Source organism: Stegodyphus dumicola, chromosome 3 (assembly GCF_044657685.1).
Source record: "Stegodyphus dumicola isolate Sdum_Otavi_A_Nest chromosome 3, ASM4465768v1".
Classification (NCBI taxonomy): Eukaryota; Metazoa; Arthropoda; class Arachnida; order Araneae; family Eresidae; genus Stegodyphus; species Stegodyphus dumicola.
Genome location: NC_140770.1, coordinates 261,383,228 through 261,409,070, shown reverse-complemented (window position 1 = coordinate 261,409,070; position 25,843 = coordinate 261,383,228). Strand labels below are relative to the sequence as shown.

Sequence of the window (25,843 nt, the reverse complement as noted above, 5' to 3'; positions counted from 1 at the left end):
AAATGCTTCATTCCGAGAAGTGCTGCTCGCTTTCAAATCGTAGAATTTGTAAATAAAAAATTTGTAAATTTTACAAAATCTATATATATATAAAGAAGAATGTATGTGTATTTGTTTGTTTGTGTTATTGATTTCTGATTAATTATGATAAATTTTTTGCCACATATATATATATATATATATATGCGTATATACGAATGTTTCATATATATGATTAAATAATGAAAGACTTTTGTTTCTTAATTGTATCATATTCAGTCATCTTTCGGTTTTCATATAATGCTTATCTATTTCCCGCAATAATCTGTACAGTACAATTGTAATCTACATCTACACAGTACGAGAAATAAACATTTTTATTTCCAGTGCACAAGACTGATAAGGAAATTGTAAAGGTATCTGTTGCGCCTGCGCGCGCATTTCATTACTAGCGTCGGCGCATGCGTCTTGAGCTCTTGGAGTTTGTGACTTGAGATTGTGAGCTAAGAGCGTGTGAGAGAATTCGTGGCTTCGAGTGGCCATGAACTATGTAAATTAATGAGAATTAAAGTGAGATATAATACAGTCCATTGTTCCTGAGTTTATTGAATTCTAGTGTAGTGCCTGTGCAAAACATCGTGGTCCGTCATGGGCCAGAGATCTATGGATTATGAGTTATATACAAGTAACAAGTAAGTCAGTAGTTTCGATTTAAGAATAAAGTGCCATTTTGTTATTTTGAGATACTGTGTAAGAGTTTTGAGAAAATTTATAGTATTTATATACTGTGTTACTGTGTTTAAGTAATTGAGAAGAATTACTTATTATCTTGTGTTATTTCATTAAGAGTATAATGTTGATAAAAGGTGCACTTAAAGAGGATTTAAAGCTATTGGCTTTAGAAGTGAATATAGAATTAAGTGAAAAGATAACTGTTACAGATTTAAATTTAGCGATTAAAAGTAGTGAAGCTTTTAAATCCGATCCAAATTCGGTAATAGAGTTGGGTAATTCCATAGTAGAGCATCGTAAATCTGAAGAAGCTAAAGTATTACAGTTAGAACAAATTAAATTAGAGAGATGTAAAACAGAACTGGAAATTGCTCGATTGCGAGCTGAAACCAAAAGTGTTAATAACGATCAAAACGAAAATAAAGGAGAAAGTTCCGATTCCTTAGATTCTCTTATTAAAAGTATAAGAACACTAACATTGAAGGTTCCGAGTAAACCTGAAAACTGGAGTTATTTTTTCTCGTCTTTAGAAAGAGCTTTCGCGACAAAAAATGTGCCTGAGAAATCTAAAGCGGAAATATTGTTAAACTTGTTAGGGGAACGGGCTTCGATCATTATCGTGTATATTAGAGATGAGGAGCTAAGTGACTATGAAAAAGTAAAAGCTATTATTCTAAAAGAATTCGAACCTACACCACAAATTGTTTTAGAAAACTTTAAAAAGGCTCAACGCCTAAATGAGTCCCATGTGCAGTTCGTGTCGCGATTAACCACAAATTTCGAATATTACTTAAAATTGAGGAAAGTGTCTGATTTTGAAACTCTGAAGCAGTTAATAATATCAGACAAATTGTTTGAAACATTAGATCGAGAAACGTCAGCCCATATTTCTATAAGGCAAGCTGAAAGTTGGTTTCCGCCTCAACAAATGGCTAAGGAAGCAGATTTATTTTTCACATCTCGCGGAAAGTCCCTTGCCGCAAGCGTGGACAGTTTTCAAAAATCTCGCAACAATTACAAAACGTTGAAAAATGTTTCAAAGGTATACCTTGCCGATGTAAAAGGATTAAAGTGTGTTCTTTGTGAAGAAAATCATTTTTTGGCAAAATGCCCAAATTTCTTGAAACAAACGGTGAATGATCGGGTTGAAATCATCAAAAGTCATAAATTATGCTTTAATTGCCTAGCATTAAACCATTCCGTCAAAAACTGCAAATCAAAGTTTTCGTGTTCCGTTTGTGGGAAAAGACACCACATGACATTGCATTTTCCAGTAGAAAATAAATCATCGAAAGAGAAGGAAAAAAATAAAAACGAAACAGCGAGTAGTTCCAGTGTGCTTTCCCCCCTAGCGCCAGACTTTCTGCCTAACAGCGGTAATACTCTACTTACAGCGACTAGTGTAAACAGATCCAAAAAAAGTGTTCTTTTGAGCACGGCTATTTGCTTTATTAGTGATGGTATGGGTAAGCTACATCCAGTCAAAACATTACTTGATGGCGGCAGTACTTCATCGTTCATAAGCAGAGACTGTGCGAATAAATTCAACTTTGATTATGAGAAGGTAAACATTGCGATTTCCGGATTAAATGATTCCTTGTTTACAATTCGAAAAAGAGTTTCGCCATGGATTAGCAATAAAGATAAAAGTTACGTGAGACACTTAGACTTATTAGTAGTACCAAAAATCACACAAGATTTGATTCCTTCAAGGAAAATTGATATTAAAATGCAGGATTTTTGTAACATAAAATTAGCGGATAAAAATTTTAATGTTCCAGAACGTATAGAGATGCTTTTAGGAGCTGAGGTTTTCTTTGAGATATTAAAATCTGAACAAATTCGCTATGAAAACTCGAGTATTATTTTACAAAACAGCGTGTTCGGGTTTATAGTGTCGGGAAGCGTTACATCAGAAGAACAGAGCCGCGTACATTGTGGGTTAATGAAAACATCTAATGACTTAGAACAAACAATGAGAAAATTTTGGGAAATAGAGAATGTTGAAATAGCCATTCCAAAAAATAAAGAAACAGCAATATGTGAAGAACATTATGTGCAAACTCATAAGCGGGATGAAGAAGGGAGATACATTGTAACAATGCCACTAAAGGAAGATCCTATTTGCTTAGGAAATTCAAAGGATGTTGCCCTTGAGAGATTAAATTCCCTATGGAAAAGATTAGTTAAAGACCCTGAATATTTGAGTCTGTATCAGGATTTTTTAAAGGAATATGAAGAGCTAGGGCATATGACTGAGGTTAAAGAGAAAAATGAGCCTAGGGTAGTGTATTATATGCCACATCATGGGATATACCGACCTCAAAAAACAACAACTAAATTGAGAACAGTGTTTAATGCATCGTGTTTAACATCAAATGGAATTTCGCTAAATTCTTTACAACGTAATGGAGGGGTTATTCAAGATGATCTCTTTTCAATCATGCTTAGATTTAGAAAGTACCCATTCGCATTTACGGCGGATATTAGAAGAATGTATAGAATGATTAAAATTAACCCTGAACAGAGATGCTTGCAGCGAATCCTGTGGAAAAAAGAAAATGATGCACCTGTGAAAATCTACGAGCTTAATACTGTGACTTACGGTACAGTTAGTGCGCCATACTTAGCTATGAGAACTCTTAAACAATTGTCGATTGATGAAGGTCCAAAATTTCCGTTAGCTGCGCCAGTCTTACTTAAAAATTTTTATATGGATGATGTGCTTAGTGGAGCGGAATCTTTGAGTACAGCTAAGGAACTTAAATCTCAGTTAACTGCAATACTGAAGAGTGCAGGAATGACACTGCACAAGTGGTGCAGTAATCATGCTGAACTTGCGGAAGAAGATCACTCCTATTCCTTTCCTAATGAAGCAGAATCTACAACACTTGGAGTGTCTTGGAGGTCTAGAAGAGACTGTTTCTGTTTTAGAGTGAAACTCGATAATGACATAGTTGTTACCAAACGACAAATATTGTCCACAATTGCAAGATTGTTTGACCCGATTGGTTTACTAGTGCCAATCATAAGTAAAGCCAAAATATTCCTCCAACGGTTGTGGTTGTTAAAGCTGAATTGGGATGAACCACTACCAAAAAAGGAAGCTGATGAATGGAAGAAGTTCTCTACTGAACTGGAAGTTTTAAGTAAAATAGAAATTGAAAGGTTTATTCTTATTGCAGAAGTAGACTATGTGGAACTTCTTGGATTTGCAGATGCCTCTGAGGTAGCATACGGAGCAACCATATATTGCAAGTGACGTTCGAGAGATGGAGAAGTGAAGACAAGGCTAGTGACGAGTAAATCCAGAGTCTCGCCTATTAAACGAGTTACTATTCCGAGACTGGAGCTTTGTGCGGCAGTCCTACTTGCAAGGTTGATGGTTAGAGTAATATCTGCATTAGAGATTTCTGTGAACAACGTTTATCTGTGGAGTGACTCCATGATCGTGCTTTCATGGATACAAAAGGAGCCTTACCAGTTGAAGACATTTGCAATCGTTGCAAATCGAGTGGCAACAATTCAAGAGTCGACTAATGGTCATCAATGGCGTCATGTGTCATCAAAGGAGAATCCGAGTGACCTTATATCCCGAGGTTTGGATCCCAGTAAACTTCTACAAAATGATATGTGGTGGAAAGGCCCTCTGTTCCTGAGATACGACGACTACCCAAATAGAGAGATTCCGGTGGAAGTCATTGTGAAGGACTTTCCAGACGAACTTAAAATCCTTAGTGACTCTAATATTTTTCTTAATGTGAAAGCTAACCCTTTCATTGAGGATTTCTTAAATTTAAGTAACAATTACACTAAAATTATTCGTATTTTAAGTTTTATTTTTAGGTTTGTAAACAACTGCAAGGAGAAGGACAAGGTTTCAGGTCCTCTTCAGAGCTCAGAATTAAAATTAGCTGAACTTAAGCTGATTAAGCTAATTCAAGATAATGAATTTAAAAAAGAAATTTCAAGCCTTGAAAAGGAGGGTAAGGTACCTCCAGATAGCAAGGTAAGAAGTGTTTTTCCATTTTTAGATCAATATGGAATTTTAAGAGTTGGAGGCAGATTAGCTAATTGTAAGTTGAATTTTGATAGAAAATTTCCTATAATCTTACCAAAGAATCATAAGTTGACTAATCTAATTATTGTGATGTTTCATAAGAAATACATGCATATTGGTCCTTACTGTCTATTGTTAGACAAGGGTTTTGGCCCTTAAACGGGCGCAACACTTGTAGAAAAATAGTACATGAGTGTGTCGTATGTTTCAAAGCAAAACCAGTGCCCTGTCAACAACTTATGGGTCAACTCCCTCAAGAAAGAGTCAGCCCGAATTTTCCATTCAATTGTGTTGGAGTTGATTTTTTTGGTCCTTATTTTATAAAATACCCACATCAGAGAAAAGGTCGCCTTAACAAGGTGTATGTGTGCATTTTCGTTTGTTTTGTTACCAAAGCTTGTCATCTTGAGTTGGTAACAGACCTGTCTAGTCAAGCATTTATTGCAACCTTAAAGCGATTTTTCAGCAGGAGAGGCAAGTGTGCTCGCATATTTTCAGATAACGCAACCAATTTTGTTGGTAGTAACGCAGAATTAAAGAAATTGAATAGGCTAGTCAGCAAACCAGATGATGAATTAGGTAATTATTTATCGAGTGAGAGTATTGATTGGTCGTTCATTCCCCCTAGAGCTCCCAATCATGGAGGTCTTTGGGAGGCAGGTGTCAAATCTGTTAAGTTTCATTTGAAACGCGTAGTAGGCAATTTCAAACTAACCTATGAGGAGTTTCTTACAGTAATTGCTCAAATTGAAGGCATTTTGAATTCTAGGCCCTTGCAACCTTTATCATCCGAACCAGAGGATTTTGATATCTTGACACCAGGCCACTTCCTGATAGCAGACCTATCACGGCTATTGCAGAACCTAATATTTTAAACGTTAACGATAATAGATTAAAGAGCTGGCAAAAATTGACTAAAATAGTACAAACAATTTGGAAGTATTGGAGAAATAACTATTTGAGTGCAATGCAAGGAAGAACTAAATGGTTCTTTGAAAAAGACAATGTCAAGGTTGGAACTATGGTAATTTTAAAGACTGATAATGTTCCTGTATGTAACTGGCCTCTTGGCAGAATCGTAGAGATATTCTTAGGTAAAGACAATAAGGTTAGAGTAGTTTCAGTGAAAACGAAAGGAGGCATTTTTAAAAGATCAATTAATAAAATTTGTCTTTTACCTATGCCAAATTAAACAAAAAGTATGTTTGTTATTAATTATTGTATTTTCTTATTATAGTAGTTTGATTTTTTTGATGTTATTATTTGATATTTACAATTATTTACCTGTATTTCGTATTGTCACTCTGTGTAATTTTTTATTGTAAGATCTAATTTTGAATGATTACATCATGTCAAGGCGAGCGGTATGTTGCGCCTGCGCGCGCATTTCATTACTAGAGTCGCCGCATGCGTCTTGAGCTCTTGGAGTTTGTGACTTGAGATTGTGAGCTAAGAGCGTGTGAGAGAATTCGTGGCTTCGAGTGGCCATGAACTATGTAAATTAATGAGAATTAAAGTGAGATATAATACAGTCCATTGTTCCTGAGTTTATTGAATTATAGTGTAGTGCCTGTGCAAAACAGTATCTGTTTTAAATATTTTGTGGGTATTTCAAATTTTGTAAAAATTTAACGACTTTTTGATTAACTCGACGATTTCAAAGTGAGCAATGGTAGCACTATAGTAAAAACGTTTTTATCTTCAGCGTACGAGACTGTCTATCGGCAATTCGAAAGTTAGGCTGTTTTTAAATATTTTTATCCTAAAGGAACATTAGCCCAAATGCTCTCGAAACGTGTATGTGTATGTAAATGAAGAACAAAATACCTGTTTATGCGTAATATAAAATCTGATATGTTTCAGATTTTTTCTTATCATTTTATTCTTATTTGCTTCAGTTGCTTGCAAATCTAGGTAAAAGTATAGTTTAGGGTACCCCTTGGCGAAACTTGGCGATTTTTGGCGGTACATGGATACCGATTTTGTGCAATTCTTTGACTCATTATTTTGGCTTGCGAAGCGGCGATTTTTGCTCCAAAAATCGCCGCTACACAAAGCCAAAATAACAAGACAAACAATTGCACAAACCTGGTATCCATGGTACACATCGACTTATTTTCACTAAACCACCCCGAATTGCACAAAAAAAGGCATTGCACACTCCTTTGACTTTATCCATGTACACGTCGACCTATTTTCACTTAAGAAAATCCCCGAATTGCACAAAAATGGCATTGCGCACTCTTTTAACTTTATCCATGTACACGTCGACCTATTTTCACAAAATCCCAGAATTGCACAAACTTGCATATCGCACTCCCTTTACTTTTTCCATGTACACATCGATATATTTTCACTTAAAAAGTCAAAGGAGCACCAAAGTCTACAATATAGGCAAACAAAAAATACATAATCTCAATAAAATACATTTTAAACCAAACAATAAAATAACATAAAAAAGGAAAAACATGTTATACATTTAAGCACTACCAAAAGCAAATATTCACTTACCATGATTTTCGAGTTCGCTTCGTACACCCAGAGCCAAGTAAAAATCAAAATATCAATCGTACTCAAATGACATTTTTCAAACCAGGTACTCTTTCTGATCGAACGCTTCATATAGTGACCATCTGAACCTTTCTTTCTACAAACCCATTCAAATCCATCTAAACGGTTTTAACACACACCACAAAAACGCTTACAAAACATCCCATGATTCAAAATTTCCCAGAATCATGTACCCTATTACGTCAGAATAGGGTTTCCAACATTCAACTACTCAGGCTACCATAAATGAAACAACAACTTGGCGATAAATCAAACAACAACTTCGCCATAATACAAGGGGTACCTTAAAATCTACTCTACCCCAAATCCAGTTTCTGAAAACATTTTAAGGTATGAAGGACGGAAAGAAACGTCTTGAGAAAGACTTGCTGCATTATTAAATAAGAGGAATAATTACGTGGTTTATTTGTACGTATTTAAGAATCCAATACTTAACCAGCTTAGTAGGGAGGGAACTAAATACAGTTTCTGAAACTTTCAGGATCTAAATTAAAAAATTATTTCCTTCGAGTTCTTATTTTATAAGGTATTTCTCCCGCCTTTCTAGCGTGCCTTTGTGGTGCAGTGGTTAGGGTGGGTACCCTAAATGGGTTCAAAGACGCCTTGTATACGTTTGAGTCATCACAGGTAATCGTATTTACATTTGCTTCGGTTTGAAATTTTACATGCGAATCAAACGAAAAGAACATAGAATTATCAAAAGAAGTTTAATGCTAACCTTTCGTAATGCATTTTATAATTGCACAGTGCATCTTCAATCATCGATGCAATTTTTTTTTCAAATGACTGCCTTTTACGGCAGGTACTATGTAACTATTAGGTTCATCAGTACGCAGTCATATTTCATGTATTTCTGGTTCAAATCTCTGGACATCTGAGTCTTGGAACTCTCAGAAAAATTTCATGAATTCAAAAATGGGTTTTATACTTATATAGCTGGCATGAATTCAAAAATAGATTTATTCTTATATTTATTCTGCATGTAACTTTAGCCAGCTTTATAAGAATGTACGAATACTTAATTTTGCGCAATTAATAATACATTTGCTCAATTAAAATAAATTTATGGAAAGATGATCAAGTAATTTTTCTTGAAACGTCTGAATTTTTAATCTACATTTTCAATGATTTCAATTAAAAGGAAATTTTCGTTATGTATTTTAACGATAACGTTTTTTTTTCAACAAACTGAAGTCTTTTTTAATTTCTATTAATTTCGTTTTTCAACAAAATACATTAGCAATGCTTTTCATCCGTTTATTCGTAGACCTCCTTAGCATCAGCCCATTTTTTCTTGTTGGAGTTGGAATTTTCATATCATTGTTAGTAAACATAGGTGCTGTCGTCGTACCCACTGAGTGCCTACAATAAATAATTATTTCACTAGATTGTTCCTAAGAGGAGTAATACTTTATAAATTTTGCACATTAGAGCTTATAGCGTGTCTTATTATTAGCAAGCATAAACTAAGGAGACGCTAGAAGACTGCGTGAGGAATTATTCTCGGTTCTTAAGTAAAGTTCTTAAGTAAGTGCAAAGTACAGAGAGGTTCGTAAAAAAGCCTTTACTAACGCAATTTCTTTCATAGGCGGTACCGACTCGTGCTTACAAAAGCCAACACTTCTGGCTTAACTCGAAATGTGATAAGTAACTTAAAATACAACTAGAATAAAGTTAACATAACGGCCTTTCACATAACGCGCAGGCTGGCTCTAACTCCTAAAAGTCGGCGTAAACAAGCTAGATGGCTAGAAACTTCAACGCTACAGAAATATAATCACTAGTAAATTAAAAATGGCAACAAGGCCTTCTGGTGGCAGAATCTTCTCAGATCTCTCTCTCTCAGAAAGAATCTTCTCCTCTCTTATCTCTATTTACTATCTAAAACCTTTCCTGAAATGCTAACTTTTTTCTACCTCATTCGAATAAGCACATTAATATTCTGGCAGGAAAGCGGCGTAGGTTGAAAAACGACAATAATAGGAAAGGTTATTTCAAAAATATAATTAAATGTTAGAATAATTAAATGAATTCCCACAAACTCTTTATGAAATATTTTCTATAGGTGATTTCCAATGAGATGTCATGATCTGAATTTAAATATAAACACCAAAAATTTGGTGAAGAAGAAGAAGAAATGGCATAAAGATAGCTAGTTACGATATTGCATACACTGGTGTGCAAAAATTAAGGACGAGACGGTTTTTTCAATATAACTTTGTACAAAACCTTTCCAAATCAACACATTTAATACCGTAAGATCCACAATACGTAAGGACATGAGTAATGTAAGCAACACTTACTAAAAGAGAAATCAGAGGGATAAAAAGAAGCTTTATTGAAAAAGTAGTATGGAGCGCAATGCGACTGAAGGCCGAAACATCCCTGTGATGGGTGTCCAGCAAGAAACATCCGGTCTTTAATAGGGGATATGATCTCCCCTGACTGATAGGCAGGTTTCACAGCGTCTGTCCATGCTAAGAATGAGGGTGTCAATGAGTTGTTGAGGCATTGCTGCCCATTCGTCTTGCAGCGCCAATCGAAGCTCCGGAATCGTTACTGGTGGTAAGGTACGAGCTGCCAAGCGTCTGCCTAGAAAATCCCATACATGTTTGATGGGATTGACATCCGGAGATCGTGCTGGCCAATTCATACGTTCAATATCCTCACTCTCTAAGAGCTGTTCGGCAGCTACTGTGCGATGACATGGTGCATTGTCGTCCATGAAAAGGAACTGCGGACCCATAGCGCCTCTAAAAAGACACACATATGGAAAAAGAATCTCGTTACAATAACGGGTCCCGTTGACTGAACCTGCGTCGAAGATGTGAAGGTCTGTACGACTACCAAGCATGATGCCTCCCCAAACGAGAACACCGCCACCTCCATACCTGTCTCTTTCAATGATGTTCGAGGGATGATTGCGGCTTCCCCGCTCTCTCTAGATGAGTATGCGATGAGAATCGCTACTCAGACTGATTCTGCTCTCATCTGTAAAGAGTACTCGTCCCCATTCATTGTCTCTCCAACTCCGGTGTTCCCGGCACCACAAAGAACGCCTTCTCCGATGGGCAGGCGTTAGAGGTACACACCGTACAGGGCGTCGTGCAAACAGACCACCACCGTGCAGTCTTCTGGCCACGGTAAAACGCGATATCGGTCGTCCAGTCGCATGTGTTGTATGTCTAGCGATTTCTCCCGCTGTCTGCCGCCTGTTTCTTCTGGCCTGTAAGGCATTATACCGGTCATCTGCGGGTGTGGATCCTCGTGGACGACCACTACTAAACCCCCGGATAGCTGTTCCTGTAGTTTGAAATTGTCTCCAAAGCCGCGAAACGATGCTGTGAGCAATTCCGAACTCTGCAGCCACACTTGTCACACTGCGGCCTTCCTCCAACTTCCCAATGATTCGACCTCGGGTAAAAGCATCCAGATGTCGTCTAACAGATTGATTATTCGCCATTTCTCGCTGGGGCAGCGACTCGGTGTGATTTTGACTGCTATAAGGCGTGCAATCCCTTTGCCAGAAATACTGATCTTACACCGACAACATGCTTTATACTACTCAGACACTCCCCCATTACATCTACTCGCATATCTGCGCATGTGCTACCGTACATCACCTTACTTAATCTCCTGATTGGTCTTTCTGTCCGCTCTGCCTCTTCGTTCAGCTGATATGCTAATTTTTCGACTTCGTCCTTAATTTTTGCACACCAGTGTAATATCAATAATAATCCCTAATTTATGTATTGCAAACTGAAGTTAAGTGGAATGAAATAAGCAGGGAGTTTGTCTTCCTAAAATGATATTCAGTGTGTGAATGATTATAAAAAGTATTTATTAGTACATGTCTACGTTTTATAATCTGCATTAAAGCTGAAAGATGTAAAAGGTTTTTTAAATTAATGTATCTGATATAACTGGGGACAATACTATTGCAGACACTGTCGAGAACGTAGGCTAACGGATTTACAAATTGTTCAAAGTTTTTGTCTGATATTGATATTTAGGAGTATTGTCTCCAAATAGCAATTTCTATTTCATTTATTGTTGCTATTTTTAATTGTAAATCTTATGTTTGATATATTTCCATTAATGCCACATGATTAAGAGAAAGTGTTTAACGCTGTTGCTTCATTGCGAAATGTGCAATCCTCCCATCGCAGTAATTCTGAGAAGATATACTTCAGCTTGCCGGAAATAAATGCAAAATTGCTGGAAATAATTTTCCACACTGGGTGATTTTATCTGAAATAAAATTTGCTTAGATCGTTTTGAGAGGTGCTGTATATTATGAGAATGTAGTTTTGTCTTTCAAAGAATTTAGATTCAAACTTTTTACAGGCTGCATTTTAAAAATATGCCTTAACATTAGTCGGAATTGATAGCTTAATGAAAAATAAAACAAAAAATTATTTTCATTCACATCCTGTATTTAACCCTTTTCAACACGCTACCTTTTAAAGTTGGAGTTTTGATTTAAAAAAAAAAAAGTAGGCAGTCTAATTAGGCCTAGAGGAGTACACAAGTAAAATTTTGTGAAGATAGCACTTATCTTTTAATTCTGTGGGTGTGCCCAATGTGGGAACACTGATTGGGAATAGAGCTTAGAAAAGAGTGCTGAAACGAGCATTTTTGTCAATGAACTGACCGATGAGATGCGGAGAAACAAACAATACAGACTCTCAGTCATCCTAGATTATCGGTGAGTCCGGTCTGGGCACAATCTAGGGTTCACCGTTCGATTTTAGGCAATATTTCAAGGTAAAAATTTAAAACTAATGTAGAATAAGGAGATTAGCATACAGCCAAAAAAAATAACATAGAAATTTATTTTCAAACAATTCCTTTTATACCCTAAAAAACTGGATTTTTTCAATGAAAAATGAGGGTCTTAAAAAACTAAACATGGCTAAAATATATGGACTGGTTTGTGTTGAGCTGCCATCTACTATAAATAAAGAAGATTCAGAGCAACTTATAGTAACCTATAAATCCTTTTTCATTCAAATTTTCTGTGCGTACAGAAGGAAATTTTTAGGTGTGTCCATACCGAACACACTGTGCCGCAAAGGGATAAAGGTCCACCAGCGGACGGGGCGGTAAAGTCCCTGTGCATTGGTAGTTCGGTCCGAATCTCAAATCCCGCGAATGTGCTGTATGGGGATTTGCGGGGCTTTTCCCATGTGTAACATGTTAAGATGAGCCAATTTCCCATAGAAAGTCCTTCACGAAGATATCCCTCCCTTCCGTGTAAGGCCTTGGAGCGGAATACTTAAATAATAATAAACAATAACATGTATTTGAAAAGTATTTATATTAATAGTTTTATGACTAATAGAAAGAGGATCTTTATGGTTTTATTTCCACCCATTTATTTACGTCCATTACGATAAAATTTAATTATTCGAGAGAATTTTATTACTCCCGAGAAATTTTTAGATAATCGTTTAATTTCTGGATATAAAAACCGGTAAAAATCTAAAGGAAACGGAATGCCGCGTTCAGGAGAAAAGAATTATTAAGAATATATATTATTATCCTGAATATAATTATTATCTTGTACTCAACTATCTATCTATGACAACAATTCTTCCGTCTAATGCTTTTACAAAGTAACTGATATTTTCAATTTATTTGTGTATCAAATTCGAAAGCCACTCAACGTTCGCAAATTTGAAAAGAGTCGGAACTCTTGAACCTAGCGCACGTGAGCTGTTTTTCGCTAGTTGTAGAAATTCCGCTTGCATGAAGCAGACTCGAGATAAAACACCAAGGTCATTGTCATCATCAAGGGCATGCGAAATTCGTGCGCTTCTCCACTTCACATTGGTGATAGTAGATGCCGACACAAGCAAGCAACTACGTACCCGAAGCCACCGACGTCTCTCGCAACACGTGATCGTTACATTTGTATGAAATTATCTTTATAATTGTTTCCTTAAGTGAAAAAAGTTACATTTTTAACTTGTTGTTTCTAAGTAAGAGAGTATTTTTTACTGCCATATCTCTTTCTGCTTACCAAACTTTTAAATGCTTTTTTCAATAGGGTAATAAACCTCGTTTCCTGCAAAAATACTGGTGATTTATTGAAGATTTTCCCTACAGCGTAACTGAACATTTTATAGCCAAGGTACTACTTTATTAACTCGCACACTTATATACCCAAGAAGCACAGCAACGTCGTAATAACGTTGGAAACTCGTCGCTGATGTCGTTGCAAAAACGTTGCAATATGTCGTCTTTAATACGCCCAGATGTCCACGAACATCCACTGTTTTGCAACCGTTGCAAAGACTTCTTTTTACGTCCCTTCAGATGAGGTTTTTGTTGCATAGACTTTGTTATTTCTTCGTCTTTCCCAATATTTTGGTTGTGAAAGCATCGTATCACGATGTCTTAAAGACGTCTAAATGTTCGTAAAATTCCACCTTTTTGCAACAGTTGTGAAAATGTCGTCATTATGCCCTTGTGTTACACATTGATTTATGCAGAAAAATAAGCTTAATAGTTAATATATTTTTCTTCTTTTTTAAAAATTTTGCATTCATCTAATGTTTAAATATTTTATCATTTCCTGAAAACCAGAAGATAATACAATTTTTGTTTAGACTAAATATGCATAATTAATAAAAGCCTTAATTATTTTCAGTACTTTGAACTATAGTTTTTAAATTTCTCTTTAGACTAAATATGCATAATTAATAATAGTCTTAATTATTTAAGATTTCATCATTTTTCCCCTTAACCCTTTAACTGTCAAGTTATTTTAATGATTTGGGTACACAAATTGTCAAATTTTTTTTATTGCAAAAACCAAATGTTTAGTACAAAATAAAATATACTTAAGTAGTTAAAAACTGATATTTTGACGTACATGGGTAAAATTTTTAAAGTTTTGTAGCCACTACATATTTTCTTTGAGGCAGCTGTCACTCAACATGGCAGTTGCAAAGTTCGCTTCTAGTGGAGCATTATTTTCTGAAAATGAAAAAAAAAAAAAATAACTATTTTCTAAAACATAAATAAATATAAGTGAATACCTATTAGTAGTTCAGTAATTCAGTCTTATGTGGTACAACTGGAAACATTTTTCCAAGCACAAACCAACTCCACAATCACTACACCAGAATCGTGATTCCTTCCTTATCTTTTCCCCATTTTTATCCTTTTTCGAACAACACACTTTGCACTGTCTTGTAGGCTCACGTTTCGCAGGAATAGGAGGAAAATGTCGTTCAGTAAAACGGGCAGGGTTATCTATTGTAGGTGGTCTGCCAACATTCTTTTGTCCAGAAGCTGCATCATCATATTTATGTAAAAGCTCTTCTACAACTTGGATTCGAAATTCTAAAAATGTAATACGTTTCTCAACTACATTTTTATAGAGCAAATATGAGTTCCAGAGTACCTTGTCTAGTAAATGTAAAAATATCTTTTTATAATATTTTATCTGACGTTTTCGGATTGTTGGATGAAAGGATATTTCCTGATCACAGCGATCTACACCACCCATAGTTAGACCGTAATTAGAAACAATCTTCGGCTTGAGTATATCTCCATTTTTTATTTTTGAGGCTGACCATGGAAGTATCATGAATACTGCTCATCAAACACACATCCTTCATCTTCGGTTGAAGAATCTAAATCATCTATATAACGTTTCAAAGAACTGGACGCTATTTTACAACAAAAAGATCCCATGCACCTTGAACCAAATAACCTCTAACCTTTGAAATCTTCAGTAAAGTGCTGTCATCTATTGAACTGAGCGCACATTAACTTTTCCCGAGATACAGTCGGGTTTGACAAAGAGATGAAGCCGAAATAAACGTCTCCCGATATATATTCGGGTATAACAATACGATGCACTCAAAAAAAAAAATTACCCCGAGTAATACTCGGGCGTGACATTTTCGAACACTAGTGCTGTGCCCGAGATTATCTCGGGCATGACAGTTAAAAGGTTAAGTGAGAGTAATTATGAAAGTGGTTATTATAAATATATAATATTAATAGTAGGTTTTAAGTAAAAAAAAAAACTAATTGAGACATAAATAAAAGTAAAGATACATATGTGGGTTAAAAAAAGAGCGATCTTGATAACAGCATTATCACATTTATTTCTCTTAAATCTCAGAGACATTGAAAATTGCGCCTGTCATGATAAATTAGAAAGCGGTTCTTAAGGTAACTTAATCAGTATTTTACCTGAAGTATAAATTTATTCGCGTTTCACAGTAAAAAATATAACCATTAACCTCTCTATCTCCAAGATATGCAAATGAAACACAGTTAAAGTAGTTAATAAATATGATCAAAAATATACCTAAATCTAATAACTTCCCATACTCATATTTAAAATGAAATAATAACCTAACAAACAACATACATGACAGCACTATTTAAGAAAAACATTAACTAATAGTATTTGAAAGTATAAATAGCAGAAGGAAGGTTACAGAACTAAAAAATTTCCAATTAATACAAAAGTATTTGTGTTTTTTAAATAGTAAGCAATTAAAAGTGCAATAATTATGGATTGCAGCATTTATAGTAAAGCTGATGTTTCTTAACACCATTTCTTTCGATCACATGTTAATATATTCACTTATTTTCAGTTTTTACATTTTAGAATAGTGGTAAATTACAATGATTATTTCATGCACTTTTTATAATCAATATCTTTCCTTTTGTTACTGTACAGAAATAATTTAAATAATATTGTGTACGATAAAGTAAAGAGCATACGATGAAACGTTTTGTTTCTATTTATTATGGATTTCTTTGTTATCACAAGCACATAAAAAGTAAGCGAAGAAAATAGAATATACTTAAATTTAATTAAAAAAAAAAACCTAATTTCCAACATTCATTTATTGAGATAATCTAATAAACATACATAACGGCAATATTTAAAAAAACGCGAATTACACAGTGTTTGGAAGAATAGATACCAAACCAAAAGTAATAAAACTGCAATTTGCAATCAATAAAACATATTTAGTGTTTTTTAATATTACACAATTAAATATCACATAATTAGATTACAATATTTCATAGTAATGCTAACGTTTCCTTAACACAAGTTTTTCAATCATGCATTTCATACACTGTTTAAATTCATTACCTTTTCTGCATACTGTACAAAAGACAATATACTATAGAATGTGCATTATTATTAATTTTAATAATTAATTAATTGCTTACATTATGCATATCTAATTCATCATCAGTCATATTAAGTACTGGTACCGGTCCAATAATTTTCTTTTGTATTTAGAAAATAATGAACATACCATAAAAGCTTGAATTGTTGTTGCTTTTGTATTGATTGCATTTGCAGCAAACCCCGAAAGTGGCTTACCGTTGTATGTTATTTTTGGTTTTATATGAATTAATTCTCAAAGCCAACAGGGCGTTATAACCGAAGCACAAAGCTAGAAGTTTATCCAAATATTGCACCCCTGGAACCACAGCGATTGGAGACAGACACTATTTCCACAGAGACACTATTTCACGAACCACAGAGACACTATTTCACGAACACTGTATTCCACAGGCCACTATAGACCACAGAGACACTATTTCGCTAACATTACATTCATAATTAGCATTGTGGCATTTCTTGTAGAGCAGATATTCACACACAAAATAAGCACAAATTAAGCATTCTCAGGATAATTTCACTCGCTGAAGACACTTGAAGCAAGTAGATACAGAACAATGAGAAGATTGACAATGCGTTCTTTGATTGACAGTGTATTAAATTTACTTTTAATGTAAGCAATATTATTTATATCAGCCATTGCTTGAAGTAAGTCTTTTCAAACGCCTTACAGATGGCATCTTTACGAAATCACTTGAAAAAACTGTTAGACTGAATTAATTGCGCAGTTGTTCTAATTTGGCAGCTTGCCAAAGCGCGTTAATCTCGAGATGTTCGTTTATATACGTAAGCATCCGGTAAATAATGTACACGTCTGCTTCTCTTTCCGCCATATATATTGCACAGCCGTGAATTTGTCCTTCCTTCAAAAATAAGATATTTCAGTAGTGAAAATATGTGGTTTGCATTCATTTCGGAAATATGAATTTTTAAAGTATATAAAATGCATAACTTAATAACTTACTTTATAGATTAGTTTCATTTTTAAATATTTTGCTATAATATTTATAAAAAAATATTTTAAGTATTAATTACTTTAACAAAATTTTAAATAATTATTTCGCACGTATTTTTAGTACTAATTAAATTTAATAAATCAAAAGTATTTATATTAATTTTACATTTCATTAGATGAATCTACCTTAGATTAATATATTTAGATGAAATAATGTAATGAAACATTGTAAAGTAAATCTTATGCGGACTTCAGATTCTTGAAAGAGCAGATTTAGTCTCTTTTCATTCTAAAAATAATGCTCGAATAAAAAATGCTAAAAGGACCACGTCTAAAAGCGGTCATATCATGACGTTTCAGAGACGTCGACAAATTGCCAAGATGCTACGGCAAATATTTTGCGTCTTCCCAATCTTGTACAGACGTCGTAAAAGTTACCACGACCACTTTGCGACCTCTCGGACCAGTTTGCAACGTCGTGTGCTACTTGGATACCGAAAGCAAACTGAAACCATTTTAAAGTATAATTATAAATTATTATTTGTTAATTATAATTATAATCCCAAAAATTCCTTTTACAATTTCTCAACAGTCTTACCAAAGGACTAAAAATTCTTTACATCTATTAAACAAGGATAATTAATTAAATCTGTAAATATTAATAAATGATTAATTTTCTTGTTAAATTTTGAATATAAATTAACTGAAATTAGAAAGAGATTTTGTAAAATAATTCAGTTATAAATATATTGAAGAAGTCAATTGCGGACTATTAGATGCGTAAAAATAATCAAAAGATTTTTAATATTTTAAAAATAAAAGAAAGATTTTCTATTGTATTAACTTGTATTGATCATTCACTTTTGGATATTACAACTTATTTAATAAGTTGGATATTACAACTTATTTAATAAATGTCAAATTAAAAAAAAATAGCAGCTAAATAAATCCTCTTAACATTTCTTAGTGTCCCATAGTATCCACAGGAATAGTTTCCGCGAAAATAATTAAGTCATCAGATCTCTACACACTTTCAGTAGAATGATGTAAGGAAGATTCTGGGGATATCCTGACGTGTGAGATTAAGCAGTTACGAAGGTCTATCTAGGAGGATAAAGGGATACTGTGAACGTATAGTAACTAGTATTTCAAATCCGGGTTACATTCCATAGGACCTAAATAGGATGTCTTAAGGATAAATTGAAATGTGACATTCAACACTCGATAGGATGAATTTAGGAAGAAATGGGATATTCCAGCATTTTCTGACTATATAGTAAGGAGGACTTCAAATCTTGATAGTATCCTGTACGCTGTAGATGGGACTTAGTTAGGATGTCCTGAGGATGTGATGTGACATTAAGCACTCGGGAAGGATGTGTTTAGGAGTTGGGAGAATATTCTGGGATGTCCCGATGTGCGCAGCGGAGAATGTGTTTAGGATGTTGGGAGGATATTCTAGGATGTACCGATGTGTGCATATCCCATGACCAACATCATAAGGATATTTTAAAGATGTTTTCGTGCTATGTGGGAAGTATTATTATTTTTTTTTCTGTACATGTAATCTTCGTTTAATGAATAATTTAATAAATTTTAATTTATTACGTACATTATCACTACCGTTTTTATATTCTCATAACGTGGAACTTAAGAAATATGTTTATATGTAATTTTTCTTAAAATAATATGCCTTCAATATTAATTTCTAATATTAGTTTACGTCTTGTAAATTAAACTCAAACTTCCTTTAAGATTTTAAAAGCAACTGAAATTTTATTTTAAGTTACTGTAAAGAGTTCTGAGTGCAGTTTGATTTAAATACATAAAAGGATTTTGAGAACACCATAAATTTCTCTTTCATGTCAGGAAATTCAGAAAATATCATGAATTATTAAAATTAAAAGAAAAACATTTAAGAAACATATTAAATGAAAATGCATGCTGCTTTCACGTTCTGAATTTCTAAATATTTACAGTTAGAAAGCAAAATGTTCTAAGGAGTTTTCTAAAGAACAAAAGGATAATTAAAACTCCTCAAATCAGTAATTTTGATGAAAAATTGCATATGTCGGAGTTAAAGTTCAAAACGAATTCCTTTCAAGAATATCGAAATGAAATCCTTCTCAGAATATTTTCTTGTTATTCCATATAAGTACATCCTTAAAGAATTCTACATTTGTTGTAAAATTCGAAGTTGAATTCTGCTGAATGAATGAAAATAAAATACTATTTAATATTCAAGTTATATTACCTGCAATCTTAAATTTTGGATATGAAGTTTATGACATGTCCTTGCTTTTGAAGATTTTGAAAGGTATGTTTCACAGACAAAATGGTCAGGCAATTAAATATCTGATATTATTGGTTTTAATGTTACTTGCTGCAAAACGTTCAACTCATTTTTATAATAAATTTTAGGAATTTCAATTATAATAAGTGTAGACTTTATTTTGGTTACATTTTGGTTAAAAATTGGCTATATATACGCTCGAATCCCTAATCATGTTGTGGCTCAAGAGAGAAAACGAGCTATCTGCAGAGAGTGTTTATACATTTTTAGGACGAATTCGGGCCATTTAATTAACGCTCAAAATGTACAGTGTTTTTAAAAGTACAAGTATGATAGCCAGTTTCCTGGCCCATTTTTATTTTTATTTCACTTCCATCACTTTCCTGCCACTCATACGGTATAGTGGTTAAGGCAGCCTACGGCGGTACCGAAAGTCCCGGGCTGGAATCTCGCAGAAAGCATGGTTGTAATTGTCCGTCCCCTCATAGAGGTAACAGGTGGCTCACCTGTTAGGTGCTTCCACAATAACGTGGCTACCACTTCTGGCCTTAGTAGTGACCAAGCCTAACGGCCAGTTTACACTTGTCAGAGCAACTCGTAGCGAGCCGCTACGATTACTTTGACAATGTAAACGCTCACTTCGACCCGGTAGAAATGTAGGGGAGATGAGTCAGCGCTTCCATTTCTGCTTTGAACCTGTTGAAAAGTCTATCCGGGCAGTTATTCCACCAACGTTCGCAAAGACGTCGTGACAGTGAGTGAGTTTTATAATGTCGAAAATGCCTAGATAGAGCCAAAGAAAGTCTATGTAAAGAAGGAAAGGCTCCATAGACGTAATGTAAACCAGTTTGTCTTTTACGCCGCTAGAAAGAAGAGAGATAATTCGCCAAGGGATTTGGCGACGGAACCTGTTGGCGAGAATTTCCCCCTTTCTGATATACCTGGCCGAGATTTTCCACCTCCGCCACATGTACAGGAAATTGAGGAACACGGGTTAAGATTAATCTGCTAATTTTTCATCTTGCTGGCCTCTAAAAAAATCCTAATGACTCTACAACATTTATGCAGATTTTTCATTATTTAATTTCTTCAAATATATTGCATGACTCTAATATTTGGTGGCAACAGTTTGAAAAGTGAAACGAATATTTATCGGAAACCAACGCAAAATCGCCAAACAAAAAAACAGTCCTTCAGAGACAAAGCCCCTTTGTACTAATAATTAAGTTATTTAAACGAAACAAGATTTTTTTTATAAAATATTGTTGAAGTAGATTAAGGAATAAAAATTGAAGAGAATAAAGATTGGAGAGTCTACGCCTTAAATTTCACAAAAGAAAATTTCACAAAATTCTTCTTATTTTTTTTTTATTACTAGTAGAACCAAAGACCAGAAGAAAACTATCGACGTTGTCTTTACCACTATAGAGAAAAAATATTTATCCACACATTGCCAGCATCAAAATTAGTTTTAAATCATTAGAAAAATGTAAAAGTGATTAAACAATCAAAAACAAATTATGTATAGATTTAATTGCTAATTTCGAAAATATCTTTACGACTGTACCTTTCAAAGAAATTTATGTTAGCTTAATTATATTACACGAAGCTTTTCCTGGTTTAAAGAATATTATTAAACAAGAAAATTGGGTCACTTTTCTTAACTGCGCCCTATTTAAAACTATTCCCATAATAAAAATGAAATCTTCCAACGAGCTAACAGTATCCCAATGGGTACAAATTCTTTCCTCACTGTTTAGAACCTTTATTTATTCATTAAAAATTACATTCATGCAAAATAGCGAAAATTTGATTAAAGATAAATTTCGATGCATTGATGATATTATTGTTATTGATAAAGAAACACTTCATAGCAAAATATACAGTTTTTTTGGCAGAAGAAGTTTATTTAATTTTAAAACTATTAAACTTATTAACATCAAACATCTCCCAAAAAGTTGTTGTTAATAGAATTATAAGCCAAATCAACAGGATAGAAAATAATAACACGAAATTAATGTTATAAATAGTAAAATACAATTACTTATAAACACATTTTAACATAATAAAAATTCTCAGATATTATGTTAAGAAACTTCTTCCAAAAAGGCAGCCTTATGTACATTCCTTTTTAATGTTATGAATGAAGAGATTATCTTAAAACTCTACACGAAATTTGTATCGGATGTATAACATATGTACCTATGTTAATAAACACAGTTTTTCTAACCAATGGATATATTTAGTTTTGACTCCTTAAACAGCAGTATAAAATTAATACTTTTGGGTTTTAATTTATGAAATCTGTTTTCTAATTTTTGAGTAAAATAACTGCTTCGCTTAAAAATGAATTTTATATTTTTAATCTCGTCTTTTAAAACCTTAGTTTCTTTACTGCCTTTAGCACAAATTACTCCAATTTCCTTGTAGTTTATTCAAAATTTACTCTGGTTTGTTCCTCACGCAACTTGGAAAAGGTTTGCCAATGTTAACTCCGTCCGCTAAATTAAGCAGCGTTTGCAATTAGTTCTTGGCGTGCCACTCAACTTTGCCCAGCCTAGTTTAGCTTTTGCACATTGGCAGTTTAACCAGGAATAATTGCCATTTCTAAATAAAAAAATGTTACCTTTGCACGTGAGATTTAATGCAGATTTTCCCTTTCCTTCATAATAATTTTTAAATATGCACTGAATTAATTAAATTTAGGGTCTGTCTAATTTCGATCCGATTAAAATTTATTTCATTTTTATCAATTTGTCGAGTATTAATGCTTGATTTTTAACTAAATATTGCGCCACATTAAATGCCACTAATTTTAAAGTTGAAAAATTACTCCATTCTGTTTATGCGCCCACCAGCGATCAAGCACTAAAATACTTTATTTCTCCCTCCTTCTTGGCATGCCTTCACACGCTGTGGTGGTCTACACCCTCAGTGCGTAATTGAGAGGTCCGTGGTTCGATTCCCGGCGAAGGTATTTGCTCATTTTTCATCTCTCTGGCTTCCAAAAAGTCCTAATGTCTCTACAAGTTGAGTACTGGTAATTCCGAACACAGCTCGATTCCAGGTGAACGGGCTAACTGCATGGATGCCTTCGTGGTTTTCCCATGTGTAACGTGTATACGAGCCATTTGACCTTAGAAAGGCCTCCACGAAGGCATCTATACCCTTAGACAGATAGTTTTTGCTTGCTTTATTGCAATTAAAAAAGCCAAACTATACGGTTTATTTTAAGCAAAATGCCCTGTTGGGTTTATGATAGAGAAAGATGGATTTTATTTATTATTAACTTTTAGTATTGGCTTTCAAGTTTGAATTTAATCGTATTCTTGAAAAAAGTTAGAAATATGGCTTAGGGTTTATGCGGTTATGTCTATGTCTCCTCTAACGAACTTGGTCCAATAACTTCCTTGAATAAATCATGTTTAATTAAGACACAATAACACGCCGAACAAATACTAATTCAGAAGTCAAACAACAAAAATCAGCTTTATATTTTCAAAATTTTCACGGGACTAGTTTTGATGGTTTTACGAACCACCATCGTCAGCTGCAAAACGCTTGCGGTTTTGCAGCTGAGGATGGTGGTTCGTTAAAACCATCGAAACTAGTCCTGGGAAAATTTTGAAAATATAACGTTGATTTTTGTTGTTTAACTTCTGAATTAGAAATCATGTTTACTTTTGTTTTAATTAAATGCATTCCTTAATATATTTTAGCAAAAGAATAGTTTATAAAAATTATATATGTGTACATTAAATTAAGTCAAAAATTTAAACTAACAGGCAAAAATGAAACTGAATTGAAATTTAATCAAATTATAAAAATTGAGTTGAAATTTAATCAAATTATAAAAATAATTAAATAACTTTTTTGAAACTACTAAATTTATCTGAATAGATTTGGAAAAGTAATTAAGTATAAAATCTATGTAAAAAATCTAAAATATAGACAACGGAAGTATTCAGTTTAACAAGGAAAAGCTGTTATTATCGCTGTCAGATGCAAATCTTTTTAAGAGGTGGAAGGATCTAACACCGATAACACCACTTTTTCTGGCATAATCATTAATATTTCAATTCACTTCCAGTTAGTTGAGACATCGAAATTAATTTTTTTAAATGATTTGTAGCTCTGAAAATTTATAAACGACACCTCAATATAACCATTATGCCAAAACAAAAGTAAAACAACTGTAATTATGCAAAAAGAAATTCAGTAAAAGAAATTTCAATGAGATAATTAAAGTCAATTTTCAAACAAAATCAATCAATGAAACAAATTCAATACTACGTAATAACTATGTTTATGTGAGTATCGTTTGCTTCATTTTATTGTTGCAAGCAGCGTAAATTTCTTTTGTTTTTCTTCCTTTAGTTTTGAACTTTATGTGTGGCAACAAGATAATTGATTGATAGAATTGTGTTTGTGACAGCCATGTAGAATGGCTCGCTTATTTTGTATCAGTTATTTCGCATCGCTGACATTTTATTTATAATTAGAGTAATAAAATAAAAGTGAAGGAATACAGTCCATGTGTTAAGTGATTATTGTTTGTGAAACATATTAAGTAAAGATCATTTATTATTGGTCAAAAGTCTAGCCGGAGTGCTAGTGAAGATAATGACTGTTCTAAGTGCATGGTAACAACGCAAATATGCATTTGGTTGGTGAAAAACTACTCCACTTTTTGAGGTAAGTGGATGTTGAACATTTATATTCTACTAAAAGTTCGTTTATAACTGATTTTAAGAACAATGTTGTAATACAGCATAGAAATGTTTCGGTTTCGTTTTAATAGTAGTGTTAAGTGATTTAAGAATAATTTCTGTTTTTGAATTGATCAATTATGAGTGAACTTATAACTTTTAAAACAAAAAGAGAGGTTTTACGCAGGAGTGTTACTAATTATGTAAACTATAATATGTAAACTATAATATTATAATTTAAACTATTTTAACTGTAGATGAAATTAATTTAATAAAACTAGACGAATGTCTCGAATTATTGAAACAAAATGAAACTGAGTTAAGGAAGCTTGATTCTGAAATCGAAAGTTTAATTACAGATACTAAAGAATTAGAAAACGAAATAGATAATGTGGTTGATCTTTACAATATGGTAACTGGTAGTTTGGCGACATTTTGGAGGCGATAAAGGTTACTACCTGGGACATTGGTAATAATGTGAGCAGTACTCAGTTCCGATTACGCATTATTTTGCGTGAGGGAAATGAGAGATCATGGGATATGTCATGTAATATTAATGGACGAATTACGGTTCTTTAATCGGAAAAGGGGGGAAATCTGGAAAAAATCTGGAAATTTTGTATTTAGCTTTATTCTGTGTTGTGTGAAACAGTGTTTGTTAATTTTTGGATCCCATGACCCTAACTAAAGTGAATTCGAAATGGGTATTTAGGCATTGTGATAAAGAGAAGTTTGCTTTTTATTTAGCGGAGGAAGTAAGTAGGAAAAATTCGCAGAAAAAATCTTTCAATAATTTTATTGAATGAATTAGAAAAGTGTATCCGCCACGTAATCAAGATTCTGAAGAAGATTAGGTAAGTTAGTATTTTTAATTATTTGAGGATATTATTTTTATGTATTGTTCTAAATGTAAGGTGGAAAGGAATTTGGTATTATTGGGAAAATTGTTATTAGCAATGATTTAGTTTAAAGTAATTAGGATTGTAAGGTATTTTTTATTAATTTAATGTATGTGCTCATTTATATTTTAAGTAGTAGTATTTGAATTTAATTATATTTTAATGAAATGATAGTTATTTTGTGAATTTTATGTTTGTAGGAATTTGGTATACGTTTTAGTTGAAGTAAACGTGCATGGAAATAATTTAAATATCTGACACTAAGTATTTGTAATGGTTGCGGTATGAATTCGTTGGTGACGTTTATAATATAATAGATGATTTAGAGGTAAAAGTTTTTGGATATTTTATTTATTTTATATGTGGAAATGTTCATATTTGTAAAGGGTAAATACTTTTTCGCGATCAGGTAATTTCATATATGTTCTTTTTACCGGGTTGAAAGATTGAGAAAATTGTCATGTATTTTCGTG

General features: G+C 33.5%; 1 protein-coding gene across 4 annotated transcripts in view; it reads left to right on the top strand.

The window, feature by feature from the left end:
- The first annotated feature begins 488 nt into the window (after window positions 1–488).
- The window catches only part of LOC146998329 (uncharacterized), a 353,123-nt gene continuing 327,768 nt past the window's right edge, over window positions 489–25,843 (top strand). For all 4 annotated transcript variants that reach the window (XR_015040447.1, XR_015040446.1, XR_015040449.1 and 1 more), the window contains exon 1: window positions 489–671. The gene's annotated coding sequence lies outside the window, so the exon portion shown is untranslated. The remainder of the gene's footprint in view (window positions 672–25,843) is intronic.